This window comes from Trachinotus anak, unplaced genomic scaffold (genome assembly GCF_046630095.1).
Source record: "Trachinotus anak isolate AG129_WGS33_773 ecotype Australia unplaced genomic scaffold, CSIRO_AGI_Tana_v1 ptg000003l, whole genome shotgun sequence".
Lineage (NCBI taxonomy): Eukaryota > Metazoa > Chordata > Actinopteri > Carangiformes > Carangidae > Trachinotus > Trachinotus anak.
The window spans coordinates 11,852,007-11,867,889 of NW_027273854.1; positions in this window are offsets into that span (position 1 = coordinate 11,852,007).

Here is a 15,883-nt window from a genome sequence, read left to right on the forward strand (position 1 = left end):
CCATAAACTGCCATCTTAAAAAAAATAACTGAAATCCAAATGTACTTATTCAGGTTTTAGAGGGTAGTGCCTGACAAGTACAGTTGGCATCAGGTAAAAATACAAAAAGTTGTTATAAAATTAGGAAATGTCATCAAGTATAAAGCCAATAAAACAATTTGAAGTATGATTTTTCTTAAGTCCACAATCCCCAGGACCCCTAACATTATATATCTACTGGGATTTCACTTTGTTTCTTGTTTTTACCTGCAGCTGCCTGGAGCCATTCACAGGCAAACAACTCATTCAACCAATATCCACAGCTCCACAATTCTCAGGATACTGGGATATTTTTTCAAGAATTTCTGTCTAAAAATTAACACATAGAAAAGGTCTCCACATATGTTTTGTGTAAGAAAACATAGGGTCATTTATCAAAGCTCAGGCATCAGGTGATGTAACAGATGTATCTGTGACATGACAACAGGCCTGGTAACAGCAGCAGCAGCAGCAGCAGCAGCAGTCACTTCCTGAGCACGGTGTTTTTCGAGAAGACAGAAATAGACACTTCATGTTTTATTTAGCAGACAACAGACAGACTGCCAAACCTGAGTTGACACTTAAATGCACGGCACGTAATTAAAGAGAGAGAGAGGGGGGGGGCTCTTAAACAGCTGCCAAATGACTGAGCTGTGAAAGCAATTTGGAGATAAACTGCACTTTCAAAACAGCACTTTTCAAAACGGAAAAGTACATGATGTGTTGATTTAATTCAGACCTCAGATCACATTTACCCTCATTTGGGTGAAACGGCAGCTATGGCAGTGCTGTTGTGTCACAGTTGATGGTTTTGTAGAACCTTGTCTCTCTTTTTGTGTTTTCAGAAATAAAGAACATATTCTCCCTCTCTGCATCACATTGACTTACAAATCTGCTATCTCAAAGGGAAATCCACTCACTTAATATACGCAGTGTTCTGAAAATAAATTAAAGTGTCCCAAAAAATGAGACAGATTTGGCACAGTATTTTATTTATCCATAGCTAATTTCCATAAAATGTTATGTAATGTTATGTAACTCACTTTTGATAGACTCATGATTACATCAGTGAAGTTCCTTTTATATCAGTAGTTTCTAATCTGGAGGTCAGGAGCTGTCCCAGGGGTCACAAGATGAACCTCAGAGGTCATGAGATGGCTAAAAAAACAGTCATCTCATGACCCCTGGAAAGCAGGGGAAAAGACGAAATATCCTCCTTTTTTGTCTTTCTTCTTGTGAATTAATGGATAATCTTACCTTGTACGGCCTTTAATAATATTAAAACAAATCAGTCTGAGAATTAGAAATTAATCTTTGGCTAAGTGTCTGACAGTTTATTGTATGCACTGAACTCTGCAATGAAGGACAGCAAGTAGACATTATAAAAAGACGTTGTAAACCAATAAGACAGCTGGCGGAAGAGCATGCTCAGTTTTTGTCAGCATATTGTGGCTCCACCAAAATCCATCGCAGAACAAGTAAAGGTGTGAGAAGAGAGACATACAGTGAAATACAGACATATGTATATTGCTTTAAGGTTTAAGTCACCACTAGTGGAAAATACCTTTATTTAAGTTTATTCATTTACTTTTTTGAGGTACTTGTAGGTTTACTTTACTTAGATAGTTAGATTTGGCTATTGCTACATAGCCAACATTAGCATTGGCAGCTGTTTACTGACCAGTCTTGCCAAGAGCTTCAACTAATATTCCTTTTAAAACACAAGAGGTTATAATACACCCCCCGAGCAGTGCTACATTGTCAGGGCAGCCTGGATGCTCGAGTGACTCAGCAGCTACTGGAAAGTGAGTAAAGGAATAAAATTTGACTGAACTCACACCATGTTCTTTCAACTGGTAAGTAAACAGCTGTTAATGCTAACTTTGGTTATGTACCAAAACTAACAAGAACTCCTTTAAGGATTTCCATTTAAAATTTCAACAACAGTCAGTCTGTCAATCAACTAATCACTTCATAGAATAATGGTTTCAGCTGTGAAAGGGAAACTGAAAGATCCACACTCATCCCAGAAATCCGTACACACATTTACTGTACACACACTTATGTGCACGTAATGTCCAGGGCAACAGTGCAGTCTGAGTGCTTGTTGTGGCTTTTATTGATCTGTGAGATGACATTTTATCTGCTCATACGCACACAAATCACATAATGCTTTGCTAAAACAGCAAATAACAACACACACATTTACCCACCATTATAAGGTGAACACTAACCGGATCAGTCCTTGCCCACTCTTCCCTCTGCCACTCATTTGTCATTTCAGCACTCGCTGTGATAAAAGCGTTGAGCTACTCTCTGATTAAATGCTGCCCAGCACACCCATGAATCACTTTCAGCAGGGAGCCGTCACCTCGTCTGACCTGCTGCAGCAGTGAGGGGAAGTAGTACTTTGGTAGAGGCAGACCTCCCTTGTCTACGACCTTGCCACGCCGTCCCCTGAGGACTGGACGGGCAGCAGCTCCCTAAAGTCCCAGCAAAGTGTGGATGGTGACCTGAGCTGCTGCAGAGATCAAAGATACAGGAGGAGAGATACGAAAGATGGAAAATATGCAAGTGATAATATGAAGCATTAAATCAGACAAGATGCCTTTGCTTGAGGCTGTTAGTAATTTGATGTAAGTGAGAAAAGTTTTGAATTTAAAGCGTTTGGGCTTCACTGTGCAGAATAATGTCTGCGCAGATTTTGACACTAGATGGTTGTTTAATTAATCTGCTGAAGAAGAAACTTAATACAACCAATCTGTATCTGTTTTTTCTGATGTACACACAGACAGAGACTAGTTTATGTGTCCAACATCTTGAAAAATATAACAACAGTACTCTAAATTAGCCTGGTGAGAGAAAAGGAGAGTACTTCTGGATAAAAAATTAAACACAGTTTATCCTTCTGGCTACTTCCTTACATTTACCAGCCATCCCAGCTGATTGACAGGCTGAGATGAAAACCAGTATGACCTTTCAAGAAAACACCAAGCGTTCAAGTGTTCAATTATGGGCTCTGTCATGCAGCAGGGGGCGCCAGACAACTACATTTACAGTAAATACACTATGAGCCCCCAAAATACTGCATATTACCTTAAAGGGCAAATATTTTGTTCTGTTACAATGCATTTCTGAGTTAGACTGTGTCATCCAGCTAGATTAGAGTCAACATACTTAAATAAAGTGGAGATCTGATCCCAGATGAATCTCTTCTGATCGTCTGGTGAACGTGGACAGGCTTTGCCTGCTCATGTTCTGGATGTTTCTAAACAATTTAGACAGAAACATTGAGACAGCATTGAGAGGACAGAAGTGTGTGCTCCCACTGGCTTCTACCTACTGGCATGAGTCAAGTGATAAAGGCTGAAAATGACATATCTAATTTTGTGATATTATATTTTTAATTGATACTGATCCATTTTCATAAGGATGTCATGTTCCTGTAAACATGAAAATAAGGCAGACAGACATACACTGACAAACTGGCGGGGATCCATGTTAGATGAGCTGAAAATAGTTGGACTGATGAATTTAGTGGAGGAAGGGTGTGAAGTAGGACTCTGACAGCTAAAATCAGTTGAAGGTGCTCTTGAGGAAATACAGTGAGGGGGAAAAAAGTGCAACAAGAGCTGCCGCGGACAGAGAACGTAAAACACTTGCATGCAGAAAGCCGACATGCACAGTGGGTGACAGAGTCTGGAAAGTTTACTGAGGTAAAGGAGCCATCTTTTTTCACACAATGTTGTGCTGAAATCCAACCTGCCAGAAGGAGAGAAAAGAGCGCACAGTAATGTACTCTGCAGCAGCTTGTGAGTGACAACTAAAATACCAAAGGGACCAAAGAAAAACTAAAAAGGGAAAGGAAGGTTACTACCATGAAATGCAGAGAAATGGGCTGAATTGACTTTATACATTACAAATAAATAATGCCCAATGTCGCGCTGTCACAGGAAATGAGGTATGAAATATAATCATGTCACAACAAATATTATACTTGTTAAGTGCATTTAAATTCATGGAGTCACAGACCCAAGCAATCACCAAACATCCCTGCTTTTAACACCCTCCAGTGAAAGTTAGAAAAAAAAAATTATGCTGGCAGACTTCCTTTTTTTTTTTTTTTTTTTTTTTTTTTTTGTCGAAATGGCTAATTGAAGTGGATTAGTCATTTCATTTCATGCTCATTTCAGGAAGCAGGAGCACTGCGGTCACACTCAGAAGAAAGGCAGATTGATGAGCCAGTGCACTGAGAGCATTTTAAGCTAAATCAATTAGTGTGGCTTAATGTGTAACATCCCCAAATCACTTGTGTGATAAAGTGGGACACGGAGAGAAAGCAAGCTGCACAGTGAGAGGAGACGAGAGGCGAGGATGGATTCATTATTCTTTTACTTCTTTATGGATGCTTGAGCTGTGATGCTTGAGGCTTACATTGTGACTGTGAGTTGATTAGTAAGTTGTGTTTGGGCAACATCAACAAGTGTCTGAACCAAAAGAATACAGCAGCGGGTCAATAGGTACTCAGATTTTACTTAATAAATGTACCAATGCAAGAATAAAAAAAAATAAAAAAAACTCTATTACAAGTGAAAGCCCCGTGTTCAAAATGTTACTTAAGCAAAAGTATAAACGTACTTAATGTATTGAATGTAAAGGCTCTTCAGATGTGCATGTGTGTGTGTGTGTGTGTGTGTGTGTGTGTAGGTAATGTTTACTATGTTTACCATGTCAGTTTAGCATGTTAGCGACTGCTTTGAATCAGAGGCCATAAAGAAATGTTAAATGGTCACTAACTGCCAGACTGGCACTACTCTTTGAATGTTCTTTAGGACTGTAAGCTATAACATGCACTATTTTATGGTATCTAAAATGTAAACCATTATAATCTAATAATACATCTGCCCATAATGTATTTAATTTTAAACCCACCCCTCATAGGGGGTACAACTTCATTTATATCTAATTAACTATTCTTATGTGGACTTGTATGTTAAAAATAACATGTGTACCTTAATCCAGTATATTTTTCCTTGTCTATTTATGTATTTTCTATTTAAATCGCACAGTACAATGTAATTGGCAATGTCAGTTTTGAATTTTAAACTGGGGGTGCACTGCTTGTGTATCTGGGTTGGGGATCAGGGATCACCGTGGACCATAGTCTGACCGTTGCGAGGCATAACAACCAGAAATCGGTGCATATTGACAGAGAAAGAGAGGAAGGGTGAAATCAAAACACAGTGAGTGAACCGCTGAAATCCCTTTGGCTTTGAAAGACATGTGCCACTACTATGCGGTGTAAAACTGAAGTTAGCTAACACTAACACATACGCAGCTAACTAGCTAACCGCTACATCTAGAAGGTGATTGCAAATGATTGACAATAAATAATCCCCAAAAAATGCAATTTGTGAGTGGGCAAATAAATGTAGCAGATCTAAAAAAAAATAAAATAAAATAAAAATCTCATGGATCAATTGAAACTCAAACCAGGTTATTCTTATCAGAGTCAAGTTACTGAGTGTGAGCAAAGTAGGCTGGCAGCCAGAGTAAAAGGCAGTAAAAAGGCTATGTCTTGCAGGAAATAAAAATGTCAGTAGTGACTACAATTTTCCTATAATATTAATAATAATAAGTGAGAAGGATGTATTGACGCAGTTGCATTGATTCAATAATAAAAGTTTATTAAACAATCTTCAAAAAAGCTTTGGTGTTCTGCCCCTTCACCTGACCTGCAAAAGCAAAGACAATAAAAGTACGGCGTAAGATCTGTCATGCAGAAATGAGGCAGAAGAGAGAGGACATACAGAAAAGGAAGTGCTCCTAAGTGACCTTCACTCAAGTTTAAACACAAGGCAGGAAATTACAATGAGTCAGCAGCCAGACTGTTGACCATGGGTGATGGGCAGCCAGCCAGAAATTTCAATAAATTCTCTAAAAACACTCTGAAAGTGTACACTGTAGTCAGTAAGTATATCTTTATGTTTTAGAAATACTATGCCATGTCCATTTACGTGTCTTGGATAGTACTACCCAATGTACTATATGGAAAAAATGAATGTGGCTCTAGTATGAAGTCAAGTTCCAAAAACACTAGATCTTTTGTTTCCCATAATGCAACATGACATTATTGTCACTATCATCTCTATTACCAAAACCATAACTGCCCTTTATTTATTGTGTCTACACATATACTTAGTACACAACAAATAGGCCCAACCTCATGAAACAAAATGTACAGAGTGCGGCTCTAAAGACAAAACCATAACACCCATTTTAACAGAAGAACTACAATATTCTTCAGTATTCTACATAAAACACAGTACACTAATAAACATATGTGATGTGCACATGTTGCAGATCCCACTGAGAATCAGTTGTGAGGATTTTGTCTGTTTTAGTTTCCCAGACTTTACGGTTGAGTTCAGTTCTAACTCCATATGAAGTAATTCTTTCGCCTTTTTTCAGTTATACTACTCATTTATTATTTTAGCCGCTTGCTTTTATGGAAACAGGAAACTATGGGAGAGAGGAGCGAATGACATACAGGGAACTCCCCAGCTGAAGTTCAACCAAAGACGCTGTAGTTATGTGGTTTGTTTGTATCAGAGACCACTGACCCTGCACACTGGGAACCCCACAAAATGGTTTTTTTTTCAGTCTCATAAATCCTTTTGACTGACTTCCCACATCCCTCAAAAATCAGAGGCATGAATTGATTCATTTTGCGTGAATTTCTAAGACACACTATACACCAATAAATGCAGATATAAATAAATTACAGAATGAAAAAGAATCTGCAAATTACTCAATTAATTTTCCTCTTCTAAAATTCCCCAGCAGTTAACAAAGATGTCCAAAATAATGGTAGGATATGAATTTTTGGAACCTCTCGGCTGATTTGGCTGGCGAATAAAGGTTGCCTGCTTCCTGTCTCCCTCACAGATAAAGGAGAAAGAAATTGAGTAAGTGATAGACAAGCACATCATTCCATAGAGGATGAAATTGGAGGCTTGGGACAAAGATGATGGCAGTGCTGCTGCTTCAAGGACAGATGAAATGAGAGGGGAGGGGGAAGTGTCTCCTGCTGGCATGTACCGTGAAGTGAGTGTTTTGTCAGGAACGGGTCAGGACTAGACTGAAGGAGAAAAACATACCACTAATGGCTTGTTAACAGAAAATATGATGGACTCTTTGTGAGAAAGATGAGATTTATTAGGTGAATAACCGTAATTTATCCTCCAAAACCAACAAGACCCGTCTAATTTTATCTACAGTTTATTATTTCAGCTTCTTCCTGGCATTCTGCATGATGTTTTGCCGGGATACTTTGCTCTCTTAATAATCCACAGTCAATATTTCACAAAAACCCAACAGAAGGCTGAACAGCAGTACAGATGATATTGTAGCAGAGTTTGACAAACAGCTTTACGCTAAGCCTGCTCCCGTTAAGGTCAGAGCCTCGCAGACAATCGATATCTGGCAAGTTACCTTTCAATCCATTGCTCGGGAGCCCAATCAGCTGAGCAGCTGTCCCGATGCACCTGATGGCTGGAAGCAAAGGACGGGGAGAGGAGAGGAGTGAACAGCTTCTGAATTTAACTGTGTATTTTACTGAAAATATGATATGAAATCAATTTTTTTAAATGCACGTCCACATGCTTTGTAATTGCAAGGGAGTAAGAGAGAAAGGCAGGGAGAGGACGAAAGATTACAACCACCTCTCGTATCATCACAATGAGAGCAACGTCCTCCAGTCGTCCCTGACAGAGAACCATCGGTCCGTCTCAGCTCTGATCTCCCTCAGTAACATGCAGTTATCTGCCACACACATACTCACAATAAAATACAACAACAGCTCAAAGCTTCTCATGTTTGAGCTTCTCTGCAGTTTGAAGTGAAGCTGAGAAGACATAACAGGAGTCTTTTCACTCTGCTCAAACCAGGGTCATATTAATCATTCATATCCACCGGTATGATATATATATATATATATATATATATATATATATATATATATATTCCTTCTGTATTCAGCAGTTATTGTTTGTGGCACAGAGATCTATTCACGATAGTTGCTGCAGCAATCCCAGCATGTCCCGGTCTACTGTCACACAGACAGTAGACCGGACAGACTGCAACAGTATGAGGATTGCTGCTGAGGGCAAAAGAGGAGAGAATAAATAGAGGAAAGTTCAGGGAGAGAGAGGAAGTGGAAAAAGAGAGTGAGGATGAGATTGTTCACATCTGTCTATACTTACACATAGGGATGGCAGTGTTGGTCAGGCCATGACTTTGGGCCCGAGTGAAATATCTCAATGATTATATAGATAGATCACCATATTAATGGTCTCAAGAGGATTATTGATTTGGTGATTTCCTCCATCAGCAGGTTGAAATTATTGGGTGTGGTCAAAACTCTTGCACCACTATGGGGTTTAAATGGCATGTATTTATGTCCCAAACATACATATGTGAGAGTGAGTTCAGATTCAGATTCAGATTCAGAACACTTCATTTATACCCAATGGGTCAATTCAGTTAACAGTACCCAGTTATAATAAAAAGTAAATACACACACAATATGCATGGCCATACAACTATAGCAACAATGTTCTAGTGTCAATGACAACAGCTCAGCATATACTGCTACATATTACTGCATCTGCAGTTTGGACAGAGATAAAAAAAGGCCTTTAAAGGAGTAGTTCAAATTTGCTCATACACTCATTGAGGAGGTGATTAGCCTAGCTTAGCATAAAGACTGGAAACAGAGGGAAACAGGTATCTTGGCTCTGCCCAAAAGATGACAAAATCCAACTACCAGCACCTTTAAAGCTCACCATTAACATGTTGCATCTCATTTGTTTAATAATCAAACAAACAGAAATGTAAAAACAACAGTTTGGATTGAACTTAGCTAACCATAGTTGGCTCTAGTTCGATATTTAACACAAACATGTATCAATCTTCACATCTAACTTTCCATTTTCCTAAATGAACATTTATCAAAGTCCTAATTGCTCCTCCTTGAAATTGAAGCTAATGCGGGGCCCATTGTAAGCAAGGTATGGTTAAGTTGTTTCAGAGTTAAGGTCAATGTTAGTTAAATGTTCTTATCATGCAAGTAATCAGACGACATGGAAATGCTGTTTCATCTCCAGTCAGGCTACAGACAAATCTACTGTTAATGTTATTTCTATCCAACTGGACAATACAGAAAACAATGAACACTGAACACGGGGCTTATTTTGTTTCAGACATGAACTATTGTTGAAACTCAACTATTATGTAATGTTTACAACACCCAAATTTGTGAATTTCAGTAAACAAGAGACTTTCCTTTTCACACAGTCTATTCTCATCTTTGGGTAGTGTCACTGCCTCCAGATATAGAAACAAGCTTCTCTGCTTAGCAGGATGCAGAAGCCTTCATTATCATACCAGTGCACACACACACACACACACACACACACACACACACATATATATATATACAGTCCTCTCCATCATGCATGCGTCTCGCCGACCTTGCGCAGGCACAAACTGTTCTCACACGTACCCACGCATTCCCCAATGACTCATCTAAAATAACACAAGAGGCATATCAAAATACACATTAATACCCTCATGAAAATAAACGGCGGGGCCCAGCAGAAATAAACACTGGTCAGGGGGCTCGGTCTGTGGGCCGTGAGACTGCAGCCTCTCTTCCAGCTCCTACTGCTACAACAACATACCAAACACATCGACATCCAAGGGGGGGAACTCGGACTGAACCAACCGAGCAGCTCTTCAGGATACCACAAAGTAGTCTGATGAATAATGGGCGCTTTCATATGTCAGCAGTTATATCCGGAACATGATGGCCTGGTGGGCTTTGGTGAAGATCTGTCTGATTGGACTCATCTGGGGTAAAAGTGGTATATAGAAAGAAAAAAAAAAGCAGGGAAGGATTTCTCAAAGCGTTTATTCTACAGGGGTTATCTGCCACTGCACAGATGGAATATTTGGAGAGCACTCTGAAAGATAATTGGTTTTGGGGGATTCGAGTCTTGACTAACAGGTGTGTAGCCTATCTGCTACATGACGTGACACTGCTCAGTTAGTCAGCAGTGCCACATGATTACTTATTATAAATCAGTGGTTGCAGGGGGTTATAGGAGGGGTGCCTCACTGAAATGATTTCATGTAAAATAAAAATATTGAGTTTTGGATTTTTCAGATGAGCGCATAAATACTTGCACAATAGTACCACCTATAGACTGCTTGATAAAAACACACTAACTCCTGAAACTAACCTCTCACTTGACAAATTACTTCACCAGTACAGTTGGACTAGGGTACAGCCACTCATCTAGGGAAGCATGCAATGCCAAGATGTTGACAATAAAGGATTAAAATAATTTTTAAAAAGCCAAAAGAAGTAAATATGACCAAAAGTACCTGGACTATGGCGTCGGACACACCTAGAATGGCAGTAATCCAGGACCACCACCAGCTGCTGGTCGCTTTCCAGTGGAAAAGCTCTGACACAACATGATACTCTTGGAAAAAAAAAAAACTCTGCTTGCAGCTTCTACCTTACTTAGTTTACATTCTCAGCCAACTTAATGATTTGAATGCAGGACCTCAGGATGAAAGTTTGTCACTGGCAAAACTGAAGCAGGGGTCATTGGGATGCACATGCACAAAAACACCAGCTCATTTAAAAGTGCTGCCTCTGTTAAAAGTACCACCACTCAAAACATGCTATAACATCATGAGCTGTTGTTTGTAGCTCATTTTCCTGTTTTTCTGGCACAGACACAAACCAAGAAAACTACAGAACAGCTTGGCAGAGTCAGTATGCTAATGACAGAGGAAAAAAAAAATTCTTATGCACTCTGCTGAAAAAGCCTATTGATCAGCCGGTAGCATGTAATCAGTGAAGTATGTGGACAGGCTGACATTTTGTCTTTTGACCTACAATGTTACTTCTACTTATAACCTTGTAGCTTATAACTTCATTAACTTTGGTCAGATATTTACCCTCCCCAGAATATTTTGCCAAACACTTCCTCTTCAAATGGTTCGCTCATGCAGACAATACTCATTTCAGTACTGTTGTTGTCTTTCAGCTCCTCCCGTGAGGGCTTGCCGCAGCAGATCACAATCAGCATATCTGATTTGGCCAGATGCCCTTCCTAAAACAACCTGGGTTCAGGTGAGCCAGGGCTCTAACCACCAGCCCAGGGATGAAAGGCCAACCTGCTCTACCACCTGAGGCAGGGCCACCCACCATTTCAGTAGTGCAGCTATATACACACACCGGCCACTTCATTAGGTACACCTTGCTAGTACCAGGTTGGACAGCCTTTTGCCTTCAGAACTGCTTTAATTCCTTTTGGCATAGATTCAACAAGTTGCTGGAAACATTCCTCAGAGATTTCGGTCCATACTGACATGATAGCATAACGCAGTTGCTGCAGATTTGTCAGCTGCGCATCCATGATGTGAATCTCCCATTCCACCACATCCCAAAGGTGCTCTAGTGAGATCTGGTGACTGTGGAGGCCATTTGAGTACAGTGAACTCATTGTCATGTTCAAGAAACCAGTTTAAGTTGAGCTTTGTTAACCTGCTGGAAGCAGCATCAGAAGATGGTACACTGTGGTCATAAAGGGATGGACATAGTCGGCAACAATACTCAGGTAGGCACTGGCGTTTAAATCATGCTCAGTTGGTACTAAGGGGCCCAAAGTGTGCCAAGAAAATATCTGCCACACCATTACACCACCACCACCAGCCTGAACCATTGATACAAGGCAGGATGGATTCATGCTTTCATGTTGTTGACGCCAAATTCTGACCCTACCATCTGAATGTCGCAGCAGAAATTGAGACTCATCAGGCCAGGCAACGTTTTTCCAATCTTCTATTGTCAAACTTTGGTGAGCCCGTGTGAATTGTAGCCTCAGTTTCCTGTTCTTAGCTGACAGGAGCAGCACCCGGTGTGGTCCTCTGCTGCTGTAGCCCATCTGTTTCAAGGTTCGACGTGTTGCGCATTTAAGTTATTTAAGTTACTGTTGCTTTCCCAGATCAGCAGTTTCTGAAATACTCAGACCAGCACATCTGGCACCAACAACCATGCCACGTTCAAAGTCACTTACATCACTTGTCTTCCCCATTCTGATGCTCAGTTTGAACGTCAGCAGGTCGTCTTGACCATGTCTACATGCCGAAATGCATTTAGTTGCTGCCATGTGATTGGCTGATAAGATATTTGTGTTAACGAGCAGTTGGTAATTAAGTGGCAGGTGAGTGTGTGTGTGTGTGTGTGTGTGTATATATATATATATATATATATATATATATATATATATATATATATATATATATATATATATGATCATTTGCAAACACTAATAATATACAATAAATAAATTCACATTGGTTCCACTAGTTGAGTCATCTCTGTCTGTCCTGTTCAAGTCACGACGTGATGTCAGAAACATGACACTGCAGCGAACACACCAGTCACAGGCACACACTGTAAGAACTGTGACAGCTGTGTTAGTTCCACATGACTGCAAACATACGTGTGTGTGTGTGTGTGTGTGTGTGTGTGTGTGTGTGTGAGCATGCATGTGCATGTTCAGCAGCATCTGTTAGTATACTCGGGTACACCTAAGTGACAGCAGATGTCCTTTGCATTCCAGTGTTGATCATGTGGTGGTAACATGTGTTTGTCTTTATTCGTGCAGCCTTCTGTTACTGTCAGAAACTCACAGTGACAGAGCTGAAAGTCCAGCTGTCAGCCTGCAAATGTCCCGAACATGACAGTAACATGGAGCAGAGAGAGAGAGAGAGAGAGAGAGAGAATGGATGAGCAGGAGCTGCTGCTAGTTTAACACCAATGCTGCAGACCAAGACTGGAAATTAAAGCAGCAATAACTATTTTTGGCCACTCGGAGGCAGTGCAACAAGTGGCAATTATCACACTGACATACATATCATCTGATAAAGTTGTCAAGGCTAAGGTGTTGCCAATTGCCCATTTAACATTCAGAAGTTACAGAGCAACATTGTCATTCATTTACAGTTGTGTTTCTGCCCATCTGATGAATGTATGTCCAAACTTAACTCCCAGCTCTGTTTTGGTCTCCACCAACTCCCTGTAAAAAAATCTGCCTTTTTAGCCACTAAATGCGCCAATATGTTGACCAGCTATTCACTAAATACGTATGTTAGTGTACAGCTGAAGGTAGTGTGCTATGAATTTTTAGAGCTTTTATGCTGAAAACTGTTGCCTGCTGCTGGAAACAAGTTGAAAAGAGCAGTGAGAGTGAATCAAAACAGTTAAGTTGTGGCCCGTAAAACCAAAACAGAGCTAAATGATTATAAAATGCTCTGTAGCTCATGGGAACTGCAGAGTTGGATGATAATTGTCTCTGGATTCAACATCAACCCATCTCATATTACACATAGTCGATCGATCCATTGTAAATAATGTTGATTGGTGCAGCTTTAAAATTTAGATAAAAATAAGGTGATAAAAATGGCACCAAGATGTGAGACAAATATGGGAAAAAAAAATCAATTATAATAAAATAAATAAGTAAATGAGTTTGTCTTTCTGTTCACAAGCAGACATGAAAAGAAAAGTAAATCCTTAAATAAGATGTTAAGTGAAGCTACATAATTTCTCAGAAATTGTGGAATGAATGAGTTTAGTCACTGAAAACTAATTAAAACTGAAAAGACAAAACATATGTCAAACCTGATACAAACACATTCAGAATTTAAGTTTACCAAAAACTCAGGGGGTTAAAGTGAAATTGCATTTAAACCGTATAACAAGATGACTGATAATACACTGATGGCACTGCACATTTCAATAGAAGAGACTGCATTTACTTTCCTGTTAATATTGCGATCCCTCCCTCTTCTTTGTTTCCGTTATGTTTTTCTTGCCTCACCAGCAGGTCTGCTGTGTGATGGACGCTGATGAACAGCAGACAGACATCTGTCTAGAAGGAAACATCACTGCATCCTCTGCTGGGCCTCCATTTCCCACCTACTGACCAATCAATACTGAAGGCAGCTAAAGTTAGCAACAAAAAAGCATCTCAGTGGCCTCAGACCAGCGTGTTTCACTTCACTTTGAATATAGCATCTAAACTAGACCTTTACTGCTTATAGGCCTTTTTCACAGCAGACATTTTGACTTATCAAAGCAAGAAAAGCTAAGATGTTCCTAATAACATAAAAGAAGAATCTAAATAGAATTAAGCCAATGATTTTGTTTGCATGGGTGCTTTTCCAACTGTGGCATGTCAAAATATCTTCTATGGAAAAAGACCAGTTGGTAATTTTTTTAAGCTTAAATGTTTTTCAGGCACAACCCACAATATAACAGGTCTCTTTTTTATTTATTGTTTACAGCGGCTTTTTAAGATGCCACATCTTGTTTTCAAGAAGGTCCAAAATAAAATTTTGAAAAAAGTGGAAAAGCATTGAGAAAGAGAAACAAAACACAACAAATATCAAGCAAAAACAATATTATAACATGGATGCAGAAGGTATACAAATTGGAGAGAGACACATGATTTAAAATAGCAGTGAAATGCTATGCATGTAATGTGAAGGTACAATGTTCGTTCGCATTACAGTGCTCTTTTTCTGTCCAGGATGGCCATTTCAGAGTAAATACTGAAATGCCATTATAAACAAGGTAAAGGTAAAAGGTAAAAGATGTTATACTAAAGAAAATCAGCTTGATCATTTCATGAAGTTTAGGATTTCTGGACCCACAGCCACAAAGGCTGGTTGAGTTCAAAGATTTATTCAACAATGAAAAACACTGAGACTTACTTCAAAGGTGAAAAACTGGATATCAGGCAGGAACACAAATCAATCTTCAATATTCCCAAAGATGCAGCAATTCTGGGGGATGACCTGGAGACTGGTGATGAGGCTGGAGGTCCGGAAAGACGGCTGTCACCAGAAGATTTTGCTGCAGGTTGGTGAAGGCACAAGACAGTGTGACCACTGGAGTGCGTAGCAGGAGGCGGTAAGCTAGAGGTCTGGTGGTAGTTCAGCAGGTACAGAAGACTTGGAAATCAGAATCAGGGACAGAAGTTGGCCAGATCTCTGACTGATCCCAACCTGATGTCAGCCAAACTGCCAACCAGAAACCAGGAGCTGATGTCGGCCAGAATGCAGCCTGGGGATCAAGCGAATGTCGGCTGCACCGCTGATAGATCAGGAGCAGGAGTCAGCCTGATCGCCAATGGAAAACAAAGGGCTGGGCTCAACTGTACTGCCAACAGGGGAAGAGGTGTAGGTATCAGCCGGGCAGCCAACTGGGGGATCCGATGCAAATTTGCTGTCAGCCTAAACAGGAGTAGGCTGACGCCATCAGCCATGACAATTGACTCAGGCACTAACTCAGGAACAACAAGATACCAACCCGGACACCTGATGCTAGAAGAGGTGAAACGTCACTTAGGCAGGTCAACTGACAAATAGACAAGATGTCGACCAGAACCCCAACACCAGAACAGGAAAAGTGTCAGATGGGGTGTTCAATAAGCAGAGGCTCGGGTCACTGGACTGCTTGGAAAACCTGGGGCTGAGGCCCGGGTTGGTAACTGGAAACCTGTGGCTGGGGTTGCATGAAGGATCAACATCTGCGAGACCTGTCCTTTCTTGGGGCTCCGACACGTCCCAGGAAAAGCTAGAAGAGTCCCCAGGAAAGGAGAATGTTCAGGTCTGAATCAGACAGGAGGTCAGCCAATGTGGGAAGAGGCCTAGAGACTGTGGGCTCACTGCTAGGAAACTGGGGAACTAACTGGAGGCTAGAATAGGCTGTGGCTGC